We start from the raw sequence: 16,372 nt of genomic DNA on the forward strand, positions 1-16,372 counted from the left end.
TCATGCATTATATGGGGCACACACAGCAAGGCCATGCTTGGGGCACATTGGTGTCACGAGAGGTTATGGCCCCAGAGAGACCCTCAGAGGGGATGGCAGCTGCACAGCCAGCCCCTTACACCAGTTGTCCTACAGCCCCACATGTCCCGAGCCTGGGCACCAAGGGCTGTGTAGCAGAAGAGCAGAGCGGCTGGGGTGCAGGGTGGGGCAGAAGAGTTTGGAGCGCTGGCAGCAGATCCTTATGGCCAGCACCCACCAGCCCCAGGGGACCAAGCAGGGACTGGAAGGGGAGAGGGAGTGGAGGCTCATCCAGCCACCTAGCCATGGGCCTTCTCAGTCGATTTACCACTATCACTAGGCACACTCACGGATGGCCAGCCCCTGGTACTGAACATCTTAGCTCTGAAATGTTGCAAAGTTTCACAAAAGGCTTTCATCTCTTGCCTCTGCAGAGGCAGCATCTGTGCATGGGGTCCCAAACACCTAAAAATCACATGCAAAGAAGCATGGTGTGGGGTGGCCCAAGAAGGCTTTTCATCTGTAATCACAGGCCAAAAGCCAGTTCCTTTTTCAAACGCATATACTTAGTACAGTGGTCATGGAGGGGGCTGTTAGTTGTCAGCTTGCCACAACCAAGTTGCACTTTGGTCAGGGGAAGACTGCTCAGCAGTTCAGACCATATACTGCTGGCAACAGTGTCTTGACACACAGGAAAATGCTGTTGTGCCAAGACCAGAAAGGGATTTTTTGGGGTGTTGGGACAGTGCAGCAGGGTTTCCGCCATGTTTGTTGTGCCAAGCCTTGCATAAAGAAGCCTGAACTTGCTAAGCAAGAGAACCATCAAGCACATGGCACTCATAGCCCATACAACTCAAGGCTTGCCTAAGTTTATTTCCTGAACACCTAAAATATCCCTTTTTGGTTGCCTGTGGTGTAGTTGTCCCCCTAACGCCACTCTCAGATTTTACAGAAACCAGACAAGAGGTGTTCTGTTAACCCAAATGAGTGTTAAGGGCATACAATTAATGTATAGCTGATTAATCCTGCCAGCACAGCCCGCAGCCCATACAACTCAAAGGCTGCCAAAGGTATGTTTTCTATTGGCTTCACTCGATTGCTCACTTATTTTAGATAATTGATTATTGCTTATCATTACCTTGTAAATGCTGCTTTGTGGTTCATTAAGTTGTGTAAATTATGCTTAATATATTAATTATGTTTAATTATTTAAATAAAGGTTTATACGTGCTTGACTTCATGTACCATGTGTGTACAGGGCAAAGGGGAGGGACTTGCATAAGCTTGATGAGCACAAGTTTCTTTCAAAGTGGGCAATTAACGAATATTCAAGCTAGTCTGTCTGGTTTTGTTTTCCTCACTGCCAAATCAACAGCAGTTGACAGAGAGACGTGTAGGGGGGCTGGTAAACTGGAAAACCTGGTAAAACCACACATGATCAGCCCTTCCCACTACAGTGGGCAAACATGGATGAAAATTCCTTTTAACTTGAGAAAAGCATTTACTTTAGTGATAGTAACCTAAGCAGACCTGAAATAACATGGGATGCCCACACCCCACTTTCCTAAGGAAGCAGCAGCATTACCAACTAAGAACCCCTTACCTGTCAAATGGTCTTCTTTCCTGGTTGTGCACCCTCTGCCTGACCCTCCCCCTTCTTCCCTAAAGTGTAGTGGCACTCTTCTTGTCCTGCTAGAGTTGGGGCGCCTCTCGCTCACAGCCACATTGGGTGTCCCTGCGGTTGTCGCTAGGCAGGGAAGATCAGGGACAGAGGTCTCACTGAGGGTCACCTCATGGATAGGGGCAAGCTTACTGGATCTCACATAATTAGTCCCAGGGGAGCTGCCTACGATTTGGAACTATGGTCATACGCCCAAGGATCTCCTCTCTAAACACTTGACGAGAGCCATTGCTCCGAGTTAGATTGGCATGGCACCATGTGGCCAGCTCAAGGAATTTATTTGTGCTGTCCGTGATATCCCTCCAGAATTCCCTTGTGCTGGTCATGTTTTCTGTCTCTCTCTCTTTAGCCTCCCTAAGTGCCTCCCAGATTTCATCCTGCCACTCATCCCACTGCCAAAGCCTCCATCATGCTCTGTGGACTGTCACTGCCTGTGGCAGAATTCACGCATTCACTCAGCTCCACTGTGAGCTGGTGACCGCATTTTGGGCGCACATCCCTGGCATCCATCGGGTGTGGTAGCTGGTAACAGGAATGGAGAAAAAAAAGTCTTCATGGTCAAAGATCTTGTCCCCAGTCCCTAAACAAAGTAATGGTTAATGTCTGCCAAAGCAATATTCAGACAAGCCACGGCATGTCCATCCTACTGGAAGGGAAACATTGCGTGCTTGCTCTAGTCCCACAAATCAATCTAAAGCCCCTTCCCTGAAACTTATAAATCCCTGGGTGTGAATTCTCTGGCATCTCTAGCACCAACACTGATCTTTGGGTCTCTGGAACTTCACCAATGTCACATGAGTCTGGGGGGGGGGGGGGGACAGCATCATCATTGTATCTGATGCATCCTCATCCTCTGTGTTTGGAAGCCAATTTATCAGGAAGACTGGCTGTATTGTCAGGATAACTTCTTCTTGGCTGTCCCCATCCACCAGCTCCTGTGAATAGTCACCCATGCCTCCAACATGTTTCCTGTAGGAGGGGCAGAACAGCATGCAGACTCTTGGTGAGATGTGGTCTCCTGGACAATCATTGTTCCGAGCAAACAAAAGCAAGTCTTGCCTGCACCGTTGGTGAGAATGATGGAAAGCTGGTCATAGAATGGGGCAATTATGCATCCTGACCCAAAACAAGAGTTGTCATCCTTGGCCCAATGGAAAGGAAAGCACATTTTAGGGCCTTGATCTTCCTGTGGCACCGTGTCCAGTCCTGGTTGTGCCTGTGCATCTTCATGTCTTTGGCAATGACTGTATAGACTGATTTATTTAATCTATTTTTCCAGCTGCTCCAGAATCTTTTCTGCTGACCAAATATTGATCAAATCTTTCAGTTTTTTCCAGGTCCAATTGGGGCCCGGTTTTATACATGTATCTATTTCCTGCTCTGTACCCTGAAGACTTGACTTGTTTTTCAGCATTGCCATTGGATATTTTTTAGCTGCCAAAATGACTCAAGGAAAGGCTCACTATGCTGTCACCAGAGTCACAAGATGCTTTCTGGCAAAGGCTGAGAGCATTTATATAGACACTGGGTTTTTTGTTATAGCTGTGTTGGTCTAAGGACATAGGCAGTCAAGGTTCCTTGGGTAGATGTGATATCTTTTATTAGACTAGCTGAGTAGTTGGAAAAAAGTTCTTTGCAAGCTTTTGGGTGCAATCACCCTTCTTCATGCATAGTGAGTCTCTGCTGTTCTGAGATCTCCAAGGAATGAACAAAGTCTAAAAGTATGACAGGGTGTCAGTAAGAATGTAAATAGGCAGAAATTACGAAAAACAAAAGGTAGAGAAGGGAAGAGAGGAGGAAATGGGGGAGGAAATGGGGGACAGGGGAATGCCAAAGGTAAATAAGGGAGGCTCTATTGTACTTGAGTTCTCCAAGGTAGAAAAGAGACTGTCTGTGAAAAAGTAAATAACTGGAAATTAGGAGGTCAAAGGGATGAAAAGGAGGGGAGGGGAGGGGAGGGGAGGGGAGGAAGGGGGTGGAAGAAAAGTGTAAAAGGTCAGGTCTAGCAGGTACCTAGTGAATCAGATGTCATGCAGGTTGTAATGTGTCATAAATCTAATATCTATATTGAGTCCATCATTTTTTATATCTGGTAGATTTATGAAGTGAAGTTTGTAGGCTCATCTACAAAAGGTATTTTGTAAGTTCCCTTTGAGGATTAGAACTGAGAGATTGGAGAGGGAGTGATTTTCTTGTGAGAAGTATGCTCCCACAGGTTGTTGGGATTCTTGTTTTTGATAGATTTTTGGTGTGCGTTCATTCTGGTGCATAGTTGTTGTTTGGTTTTCCCTATGTATTTTCCATCATGCATTTGGTGCACTGGATGAGATACACAACATTTCTAGAGGTACAGGTACTATATAGACATGTGTTTAAAGCACTTTCTGAAATTGTACATATGCACACCTATGAAGGTGTGAACTTGTGTCTTGGAACCAGCAGGCACAGGAATCTTCTCATGTGACTTTTCCTAACAAAACACTGGTGATATCCATAGCATGTCCCAAATTGTATCTATCCTTCTGGGCAATGGGGGACAATGACTCTGCCTGTCACACCCAAAAGTCTTTGGCTGAAAGCTCCTTTCATGCACACATCCCCTCCCTCAACTATCCTACCCATCAATTGCTCAGCTGTTCTGGGGGCCTACTTGGTATGAAGGGAGGGGAAAAGTGGAGTTTGTCCATTCAGCGTTCTGCTCAGCACCCGCCTTTTTACCAGTATGCACCGACAGATTTCAGGGAGTATTGCCAAAACCCTGAAACCAAGTTTTGGGAGAAGGGCTGGTTACAGGAATCTGGTGCGTTTAGGAATTGAAATGGAGCAAGGCTGTTAATGCTATCCTATTCCAAAGCCATAGGGCAATTTTGGGTCATTGTGACTGAGCGATTACTTGATAGTTCTGGCACTTTGATCCCTGGCATAGTTGATGTGGTGAAGTCAGCTATTCAAAAATAGTGCCAGCAGCACACACCCACATTTCTTCCCTGGCTTATTTTTGGGTGGGGTAAATTGATGGAATGATACTCCTTGGTGGGCCTATTCATTGGTTCAGTAAGCACCATTATCTGCCCCTTAGGTTTATTATGGTTTTCTGAGCTCATCCTACACCCCAAGTTCTTAGAGGATATGCCTTGTTCCCCACCCCCTGCAGGACAAGTGCTTTGCTAAGTTGATGCCCAGCCAAGGTCCTCCTGAGCTATGGTCAAAATAAAGAGTAAATAACATGGCTGTTATAATGCTAATGATTCTATTCAACAGCCCTAGCTATTCAACCAACCCCCCTACTGCATCTTGGTGGTGCTGTGAGCTAAACAGCCACCCTGTTGTATGCTGCAAAACAATATAGCTTTGATGAACCCTGATGGACTGAACAAAGAGAACCAAATGCTGTTAGACTCCCTGGAGAGGTCTAACTGCAGAATGGAGGCACTCAATAATGAAGAGATGCTGCTACTGGCCATAATGCAGGGTATGAGGAACCTTCTATGAAGTTGCAAAGACACTCCAGAATCTAATCACTTCTGGCTATACCAGGCAATAGCCTATGCAGTGAAGTGGGAAAACTGGGGCAGTCACAGATATTAAGGCTGACAGGGCTCTGTGGCTCAACCTACAGAGCAACAATCACAGGGTGTAGGCCCATGCAAGCAGCTCTGACTGGTGGGATTGACTCATACTGTTGACTTGGGATGATTAACAGGGGCTCAAGATGTTCTGCATGAGCAGAGACACATTTCATCACATTGTCTTGATGCTGGCACCAAAAATTGTGTGGCAGGACACCATTATGTATCTCTCCATTGCACTGGACAAGAAGGTGGCCACAGCCATCATGAAACTGGCCACCCCCAACAGCCTTCACTACATTGGGAACCAGTTCAGCATGGCTCCCTGCATGGCTGGGGTAGCAGTATGTGAGGTATGGCAGCTGCTGCAGGATATCATGCTAAGCAACTTCATTTGCCTCCATAACCCCATGGAAGTTGAAGTCTTCAGAGTTATGGGGTTCCCTAACTGCATGGGTGCACCGGGCAGCACACACATCTCAGTGTTATTCCTATCACAGGTGAGCCGGTCATTCACACAAACAGGAAGGAATTTGCCTTAGTGATCCTCCAAGCCATAGTGGACCACCAGGGACATTTCACTAACATTTATACAGGCTAGGTAGGCAGCGCACATGATGTGCGTTGTTAGAAACTCATCACTGCCTTGTATGATAGGCAAAGAACAATATGCACCCAGAGTCCCCAGTGCAGTGATCTGGGGTGTTGTCATGCCCCCACTTATCAGAACAGACATAGTTTAAATCCTCTTGTCCCAGCTCATGAAGCTATATGGACCCACAAACATGGCACTCAACTATCATCTCAGCAAATGCAGGATGACTGTTGATTGTGCCTTTGGCCATCTGAAAGCACAGTGGAGGTCACTGAACTGCAGGCTCAAGGTGGAGTCATAAAACAGAATGGCTTTCACTGTGGCAGCCTGCATGCTTCACAAGATCTGAGAGACCAGGGGGGGAGGTATTCAATGAGCCTTAGGCTGAGGAATCACAGGAGGCAGTGGGAAAACCAAGACATGGGCAGGCAGTGCATGGCACCCCCCCATCATCAGCATGCAAATGCTGGTCAGGCGGCCATTGTGCAGAACTGCCTGGCTGCACACATTCTCTAGGATGATGTATATTGTACAATTACTATTGAGTGTTTTTCTGAATAAAAATAACATTTTCATTGCAACATAACAGTTCCTAATTCAGTACTAGAGAGATCAGCAGGGTGGATTGTTATGCAGTGCCCTCAGCAGTAATTTACTGTGAATAGCACACTGAGATTTATTCAGTTTAAGAGCTGTCACTTGTACACAGTGATGGAACAAATTAAAACATGCCATGTCAATTTTGAGGGCCTAGAATAAACCCATTAAGTTTAGTGGGGATTAAAGTTCCACCACATGTACAAGCGCTCATGGTTAGGGTAGTGTTGTGCAGTGGGAATAATGACATTCAGGCTAAGCAAATCCTGATGTTCTGATCTGGATGCCAATCACTCAGGTTATCTGCACAATGTCCATACAGCCAAAGACAGGGAGAGAGATTAGTTTGTTTGTACATCAACGAAATTCAAGGAGGATGAATTTCCTTTGAATCACAACACCTTCCAGAGCTCTCATGTAGAAAAGAGCCTTACCACCCCAACTTGCGTCTAGTATGTATATAATCAGGTCCACAGTACATACAGATCTACATTTTCTATATCTATATATTAAACCCCCCCCCCCCCCATCTAACAAAGAAACAGAAACATCTGTAAATTCCTTCCTGCTTGCTACTTCCCGTAGGCTGGGTCTTGCTATATAACGTAAGACTGAATATTCTTGTGCTGTCCTGCTGTTCCATTTAACTCAGCTTAACCCTATTTTGTAGTTTAACTCATCTGCTTTTTTGTGATTTGGGCACCAATTCAGCAAAGCACTTAAGCATATGCATTGTTCCCCCCCCATACAGTCAAATCAGTGGGAATTATGAGAATGCTTGAGTGTATTACTGAATCTGGGCTGCAGAGACTATATTAACAGGAGAGAAGGAAGCAGCAGATCACCAGTTAACCTACCTTTCTGTTGCTAACAGCATTGCAAACAGCATGATAAAATAAAATAGTCCAAATTCTGCATCTCTTGCTGAGAGCTTGATCAGGAAATGGGTGAACCCTCACATAATCAGTCTGTCCTTGGTCTTGGATAGGACAGACTGATTGGATAGATAAATTCCTATAGGGTATAAAGATTTTGATCTATCAGACAATGCATTAAAACTAGAAATACAAATAAAGACTAAAGTCAATTTCTCTCTACAGAAGTACTGAATGAATGTTTTTTTTATAACAAGTCTTATTCAACAGCAGCAGAAGCAGCAATATATGCAGTAGCATTCCATCTTATACCTTGTGCTCTACATTGGGTGTGTTATATGAGGTGCTTTACTGTGCATTAGACTAATTTAATGCACAGTAAAGCATTACCATCTATAGATGTGCAGCAATTACTGCTCAGTAGATTAGTTTAATGCACTGGTTTTTTTGTTTTTGTTTTTTTTTTTCCTAGTATCTGTATCTACAGATACTAGAAAGTTACTACAGGTACTAGAAAATGGTGCATTAGACTAATGTGCTAAAGTGCAAATCTAGATGCTGACCAGGAACAAATTGCTCCTGGTCAGATTAGGCAGCAGGGGGTCACAGTGGGTAGGCAGAGCTGTCCCAGTTTGGCAGGACATTGTCTGCCAGCCACATGGAGATTGGGACCTGTCCCAACCTCCATGGGGCAGGGAGAGCCGTCGCAGCTGCTAGGCAGCTGCCTCCCAGCAACATGGAGATCAGAATGGGTCTTGATCTTCATGTGGCTGGGAGACATCTGCTTGGCAGCTGGGACAGCTCTCCCTCACCCCCACAGAGATTGGGACCAGGCCCCGTGCTTCTTGTCAGCCTCGGCCTGGCACCTGGGAGAGCCTGGAACTCACCTGGATGCTGCAAGGGGACAAAGCAGGGCAGGAACAGCCCTAGACTGAACTGCTCCCATGGGGAGCAAATTTGCTCCCAAAGGGTGTGCATTCAGATGCGTGTGGGGCTTCAGTCTAATGCACCTGAATTCTCTGTGCAGAAAAATTCAAATGAATTAATTGCACATGCAGATATACCCACCAGAGTAAAAATTTGATGATGCAATACATTGAACCTTGAAAAAAAGAGTATTGTTTTAAACTTTTGTATTTTTTGCAGTACATTCTGTGCTGGACCCACAATTAGCTGCCTTTAAAATGGTCCTCTAATTTTTCATAATAATTTAGTGTTATAGTGGTATATGATTCTAAAGGCTAAATAATTTAAAACATCATGGTAAATGCCAACAGATGAGGGGAGTTTGTGGGGTAGGATGTTACCCTAAAAAACCAAAAAACAAAACAAAACAAAACAGTTGATCTGGCCAAAAGAGAGGCACCCAAAATAATATCCACAAACTATCATGAAGTCTAATATATACATAGGTATACAAGAGGAAAATATTTAGAATGTGCAGAAAAAACTTCTGGGCCTGTCAGAATCCAACAAGAACTTTTTCTGTTGCTGCATGTCTGACAAAGACAGTCTTCTATAGATCTCTAGGTCATATTTAAGTTCCTAAGGCCTGTGTAAAGGAAAGTTTTACCAGTGATTCCAATAGTTATACTAGCATAACCCTCCATAAGAAAAATATTAAATTAGAACAAGAGCATACACATGAGTGATTAGGCTCATGTATATATATATATATATATATATATATATATATATATATATATATATATATATATTTATTTTTTTTTTTTTAAACTAAGTCACACAGATGGTTAAATAAAATGACCAGGTCATCATGGCCCAAGTTAGGAACACAAGCACTGCTGGATTACAAGTGAGTTCATGGGTCTAACACTGGGATGAACAAAATATGGCCCAAGACTGAATATGACCTGCCAAGGGATTTTGTCTAGCTCCTTCATTCTACCCAGCCCAGCCTCAGGGGGCAACCTGGGCAGTGGTGTGTGCAACTGATCCTACAGCACCTACATATGTAGTGGGCCTGGGATGGCACAGCAGCCAGACTCACTTCCCAGCAGCATCTCCCTACAACTGCTGCCACTGCTGGACCTAGCCCCACTGCCTGAGCACCCTCACCCATCTACCCTGCACCTAATGCTGGGGGTGGGACCCACACAAGTGGGGTACATAGCCAGGTGGATAGGATCGGGTTACGGGTGGGCAGAGTCGTGTTCAGGAGTGGGATGGGCAGACAAAGCCAGGATCACAGACCGGGATCTTGGGGCAGTGACAGTGCAGGGCCAGGGCCGGGGCAGAGCTGCAACCCACTGCCCACATGCCCCTGCAATGGGTGTGGGTTCTGTGGGCAGGGGTGTGCAGGGAGTGGATTGTGGCTCTGCCTTGGCCCTGCCCCTGGCCCCAGTCACTGCCCCACAATCCCAGCCCCAACCCTGTTGCCTGCCCACCCCACTCCTGGAAGCTGCTGCTCCAGATCCCATCCTCATCCCAGCAAAGCAGAGCAGGGCCATGGTCCACTGCCCACACACCCCTGATATGGGTGCAAGTTCTGCAGGCAGGGAGAAGACTGCAGCTCTGCCCTAGGCCCCAGCTCCACTGTCACTGCCCTGTGATCCCAGGGTTTTCATAGAGACTGGCCAAGACCCAGCCAGGCAGGGCACGTGGCCAAGTGGATGGGTTTCATAGACATTAGGGCTGGAAGGGACCTCGGAAGATCATTGAGTCCAGCCCCCTGCCCAGAGGGCAGGAAGTCAGCTGGGGTCATAGGATCCCAGCAAGATAAGCATCCAGTTTGCTCTTGAAGGTGTTCAATGTAGGCGCTTGAACCACCTCCGGTGGCAGGCTGTTCCAGACCTTGGGGGCTCGGACAGTAAAGAAATTCTTCCTTATGTCCAGCCTGAAATGGTCTTGTAGTAGTTTATGACCATTCGACCTAGTCGTCATCCCTTGGGGCGCTCTGGTGAACAAACTTTCCCCCAGATACTGGTGGTCACCCCTGATAAGCTTATAGGTGGCCATCAGATCACCCCTGAGCCTGTGCTTTTCCAGGCTAAAGAGCACCAGGGCTCTCAGCCTGTCATCGTAAGGTCTGCTTCCCTGACCTCTGATTATGTGCGTGGCTCTTCTCTGCACTCTCTCAAGCTTCTCCACGTCCTTTTTGAATTGTGGAGCCCAAAACTGGACGCAATACTCCAGCTGCAGCCTCACTAAGGCCGCGTACAAGGGGAAAATGACGTCCCGGGATTTGCTTCAGAAGCATCTATGGATGCAAGCCAGCGTTTTGGTCGCTTTACTAGCCACAGCATCGCACTGCAGGCTCATGTTCATCTTGTGGTCAATGATGACCCCCAAGTCTTTCTTCCATAGCGCTAGCCAGCATAGCACTGCCGAGCCTATAAGGATGCTGCAGGTTTCTCTTCCCAAGGTGGAGAACCTTGCATTTATCGGCGTTGAACACCGTCAGATTCTCGTCTGCCCACTTGCGGAGCCTGTCCAGGTCAGCCTGCATCACCTGCCTGTCTTCTGGTGTGGATGCTTTGCCCCAAAGTTTGGTGTCATCAGTGAACTTGGCCAGTCCGCTTCTGACTCCAGTGTCCACATCATTAATGAAGATGTGGAACAGTATGGGTCCCAGGACAGAGCCTTGGGGGACTCCACTGGTCACAGGACACTATGATGAGTGACTTCTATCAATTACTACCCTCTGGGTCTGACCACAGAGCCAGTTTTCCAGCCAGTGGATTGTGGAGGACCCAAGGCGACAATTGGCCAGTTTCTCCAAGAGGTGATTATGGGAAACCAGATCGAAGGCTTTTTTGAGGTCATATATCTTGACTTCAGTCTCTTCTCCCTTGTCCAGGTGATAGGTCACCTGGTCATAGAAGGAAATGAGATTGGTCAAGCAAGACCTACCCGCAGCAAACCCGTGCTGGCTATCCCTTAAGATGTTGGCGTCAGCCAGTCCATTAAGGATGGCATTTTTAATAAACTTTTCTAAGATCTTCCCCAGGATAGAAGTCAGGCTAATGGGCCTATAGTTAGCCGGGTCCACTTTCCTCCCTTTCTTGAAGATAGGCACCACATTGGCCTTCTTCCAGTCTTCAGGCACTACACCAGAGCGCCAAGAGTTTTCAAAGATCCGCGCTAGAGGCTGGGCTATGATGCTCGCCAGCTCCTTGAGTACCCTGGGGTCAAGATTGTCAGGGCCGGCTGACTTGAAGGTATCCAGCTTCTCAAGATGTTCCTTCATGAAGTCAGCATTAATGGAGGGCAGGGGATCACCCTCACCTGGACTTCCCTGTCCCGTAGCGGTCATGGGTGTCCCATGGGACTGATGAAAGACTGACGCAAAGTACCTATTTAATAGGTTGGGACTGCTTAGGGAGTTTTGGTGAGCTGCTATGTGGGAGGGTGGAGCAGGTGCTGACCCAGCCCATGACAGCTCACCAAAACTCCCGAAGTGGCCCACAGGCCCAAATAATTGCCCTTCCTGGTCTAACACTTTTAGATGATCAAATAAAAGACAGCTCTATGGCTCACTCCTGCAAATTTTCATGCATATGCTCTGAATTACTATCATAAACTGTCTCATTGTAGATGAAGTTACACTGGGCATGTCAACAGCACATAATCCGGGAGCAATTTCAGTTCTCCTGGGCATGTGTCTACATGTGCAGGGACAGGAGCAGATTTTCTCCCACTCCCTGCAGCCCTGCAACAGGTCCCTGCAGCATCCAGGGGGAGCTCTGGACTCTAGGGGCAAGGAGACAGATGCCTCCTTTACAAAAGAAAGGACTTTGGACACAAACATTCTAAAAGGCAACTCTGATAATCTACCTTTACTGGTCCTTATATATTAATAATATATATAACATCCCATAAAATACATACAGCCATAATCTCTCCTCCTATCTTGTTACAGAGAAAATCCAGGCATACCCATGTGTACCCTTTGGCACGTTTTCACAGCAGACTCGCACTTTGGAATTAACTTCCTGAGCAACAGTATCAGAAATGGATCTGTGAAATGGGGGTAATCTCATTTCTTAGGAGCTTTCAGGGCAGGAGCTTTTCATGCAAAAAAACTTTCACCGTTCCCACTGAGCTGGATCCCCTCTCCATGTTCAGCCAGCCTTCAATTTTCACGTATATGCGAGCAAGAGATGACTTTCAAACTAGTATGCTTCATTGCCTAGGTGATGCTGCAGTGTAACCACATGGCGATCCTCAATGTGTGACTAAACCTCATAAATAAATGAACAAAAATTCAGTAAATTTATTGAATTTATTCAATAAATGAACAAGTCAGGAACTGAGCAATTCAGTTGTAACAGTAATACCTCGGTTAACGAAGTAGATGCATTCTATGACATAACTCTGTGATCAGAAACTTCATTATCAGAGGTAGAAATAACATAGGAGGTATAGGGATGCATTCCAGGGTTTCAGAAAAGGGAGGGGAGGGTGCAGTAAGAAAAAAAAGTTAAATACTCAATTCAAAGCCTCCCACAGCCCCCCTGGCCCTGCTCGTGCCTCACTCCCCCCCCCCCCCCCCCCGACAGCCATGTTGGTGCCACTCAACCCCCAGCCCTGCTGAAGGGGGGCCCCCCCCAACTGCCAGGGCTAGACCCGAGTCCGCAGTCCCCTGCTGTGGGCTCGTACAGGGAAGCTCCCTGCCACTGCATACACTCCTGGAGGCAGGGGAGACCTGCGCCCCCCAGATCGGTAAGAGGGCAGGTGCAGACTGCAGGCTCGGGCTCCCACTGTGCTTCCCTCCCACAGGGCCTCTGCCACCCGGCAGGCACAACACAGAGTGGCTGGAGACAGCAGGGCCACATGGGGATCTCACTGCTGCTGCCCTGGCAACATGCCCTGTGCCTGCTGCTGCTTTGAAGGGCAGCTCTATGCCACTGCCCTCGCTGTAGCACCATGTGCAAGAGGTGCTTCACCAGGGCAGCACAGGGTGAAAGATGGCAAGAAGATCCCCAGGTAGCTCCTTCACTCCCTGTAGCACCTCAGAGAACAGCGCCACAGGGAACTCCCTGCAGGGAACAGCTGCTACCCAGATTCCCTCCCCTGCCATCCAGTGCTGCAGGGAGTGGAGGAGCCATGCAGAAAATCTTCTTGCTGCCACTTGCCCTGAGAGTTCCTTGTGGCACTGCTCCCTGAGGTGCTGCAGGGAGTGGAGGAGCCACTCCGGGATCTTCTTACTGTTGCTCACCCCAGGCTGCCCTGGTGAAGTGCCTCCTGCATGCAGGGCTGCAGTGTGGGGCTGTGCCCCTCAGAGCACCTGCTTCCCTCCCCCAGATACCTCTACAGCCCAGCAGGCATGATCTTCCCAGCCACGCCAGATCGTGCCCGCCAGGCTGCAGAGTGGCAGGGAATGGCAGCTGCTCACAGCTCCTCGCTTTGCCCTGCTTCCCTGCCCCAGGTGCCTCTGCAGCCCAGCAGGTGTGATCTGGAGTGGTTGGGAAGAGTGGGGCTGTGCGGAGAGGCTGGGAGCTCCACGCTGCAAGCAGTGACACGTGCAGGGGGCGTCACCAAGGCAGTGCCAGGAAAGCACCTTCTCCATGAAGCCCTGCTCTTCCCAACCATGCTGGATCATGCCTGTCAGGCTGCAGAGGCACCCGAGGCAGGGAAGCAGAGTGGCAGGGAACCGTGGCTGCTTGCCTTGCTGCTCTTTGCCTTTGCTACAGCCCTGCATGCAGAAGGCACATCACCAGGGCAGAGCAAGGCAAGCATCAGTGAGCAGGTTTGCTGCATTGCCCCTGCTTCCCTGCCCCCAAGTCTCTGCAGCCCAGCAGGCATGACCCAGCACAGCAGGGAGCAGTAGGGCCACGCAGGGATTTCCGCACTACTGCGAGCTACACACTGCCCTGGCAATGCACCTCCTTCATGCCAAACTGCAGTGAGGGCAGCAGCGCTGGAGCTCGCAGCCTGCGCCTGCCCCTGCCCCGCATACAGATATGGGGGTACAGGTCCCCACTGCCCCTTGGAAGTGTGCACGGTAATGGGGAGCCGGCCCTCCCCTTACGATGAGCCACCCAAGGCTCCATCCTGCTCCCTACTGGGGCAGTGAGGCACTGCCTCCCCAGGCCCCAAGCACCCCCCCCAGCTAGGCAGCAACCCCAGCCTCAGCCCTGCCCAGCTCCCTGTCTACGGGGATCTCAATCCCCCTCCTCCTCCCCACTTACTTGCCAGAGCTGCCCTGAGGTTGCCTTTGGCCATGTGCATGTGCTGTACATGCATGTGGCACCCTCCCGTCTCACTGCCTTCCTTCCACTTCCTCCCAGCTCCCTGCAGGCTGTACTTTGTTATAAAGGAGCTTTGCTCCCAGAGGCATTACTGCCCTCCCATAAAAAGTACAAGCAATATCACCATCTGTCAAGCACACTCATTTCTAGGTTCCCCAGTCAGGTGTGTATTGTATTGATATGAGAGAATAAATTATTACAAAGGTAACACCCCGTAATGTTGTCATCTTGATAGCCTATCCAACTGTTTCTCATGCACAGTGTCCTCTGGGACTGTTATGCTGCCTGATGTGTACAGAATGCTGTCTCTAAGCCAGTGTGCTAAATGTCCTCTTAAGAATTCCCTTCTTTGGCAGTACCCACAGTGAGTAAGCCAGCAACGTTCAGCATCATGTCACATTAGTTGTTTCTAAAGAACACGGGACCACAGGATTCCACTGCTGTAATCCAGTGGTATGAGACTGATATGCAATGGATAAAATAAAAATATCAAAAGGAAAGAAGAGAAAACACCCCAGATAGATCAAAATCCAGCAGTGCAAAACAGGACATGGTAAATGCATCCAAAATTATCAGCAGGAAACAATAAATTACTATCACTTTACTCAAATGATTTTTTTCAAATGTAAATAACAACAAAAGTAATACATTTTATGAACTTTAAGAGTTTGGAGGCGGGATCAGTGAACAATTTCCTGAGCAGTAAGTCCAGGAAGGATAATCAAATACCAACAGCTCACCATAAAAATTTACAAAGTTTGTATATTGTACTCTTCAACATCCTTCCTCAAGTCATTTTCTGTTGTGATGTCTATAAAGCCCTGAATGATAGATAAGTAGCTGGCTGGCTAAGTTTGCTGCATATCACAGTAAGCATAATCATCATGCTGCTATCATGTGCTCTCCATGTGTTTATTGTATCCACCTGTTTTCTTGCCTAAAATTGTAGAACTGCTGGGGTATGGACATCCTTTGTTATATAATCGTATATCGATTTTTGTTTTTATTTTTCTTCTATCCTCTTTCATCTGGAAGTTCTGTACTTCCCTATTTCATGAGCTCTTTGGTTAAAAAAAGCTCTCGTTTCCCCTACCTGTACCTGCAAGTTTCTCATTGATTTTGCTCTTGTTCATTCTTTCATTTTGTAATTGTATTATTGACAATAACACAGAAAAGATTTTTTAGGATAGCTCATAAGTGACTTGTACTGTATTCTACCTAGACTAGTTTCATCCTAAAGGATCCAAAGGCATACACACACACACATATTTACAATATACGTCCACTTAAGTGTGTAACTGTTTGAATCTGGCATGATAATTCATTCCCACTGGGGTGCAACTAAGCTGCAATACATAATAGCTGTGAGCCCTCCTAGCTCCCATGATAGTTAGCTCAATATTCCTACATTGCAAAAATCTCTTTTGCATGTGTTGTATAAAGTGCAAGAATTAAACCAAGCCATACAAAGAGACTTCCATACAAAGTAATACAGCAACAGCACAGTCATCTACCAGAACATAAAGATGGATCAGACATGCATAGTAGATGTATGACTTTGATTAAGTGTTATATTCAGCTATGGGTTTTGTATGTAAATAAGTTACTCTCTTGCCTCTTGTGCTTGACAGTATAATACCTTGCACATTTTTATCTCAGACTTATTATTCCTTTACTCACGATTAAATTAAGAAAGATCAGACCAAGCCACTTCAATTCAGTCATTAAGTTTCAGGAAGAGAGAAACTGAAGCCAGGGAGAAGCCAAGAATATTGCTTTAAACAACAAACATCTTCCATATTACCCAGTAAGCTCATTTGCAT

At 47.1% G+C, this 16,372-nt stretch overlaps 1 protein-coding gene across 1 annotated transcript in view; it reads right to left on the minus strand.

Annotated features, from left to right (window-relative positions):
* Positions 1–16,372, minus strand: part of OSGIN1 (oxidative stress induced growth inhibitor 1) — an 85,969-nt gene that overhangs the window by 65,885 nt on the left and 3,712 nt on the right. The window lies entirely within an intron of this gene.

Source organism: Alligator mississippiensis, chromosome 10 (genome assembly GCF_030867095.1).
Source record: "Alligator mississippiensis isolate rAllMis1 chromosome 10, rAllMis1, whole genome shotgun sequence".
NCBI classification, from domain to species: Eukaryota; Metazoa; Chordata; order Crocodylia; family Alligatoridae; genus Alligator; species Alligator mississippiensis.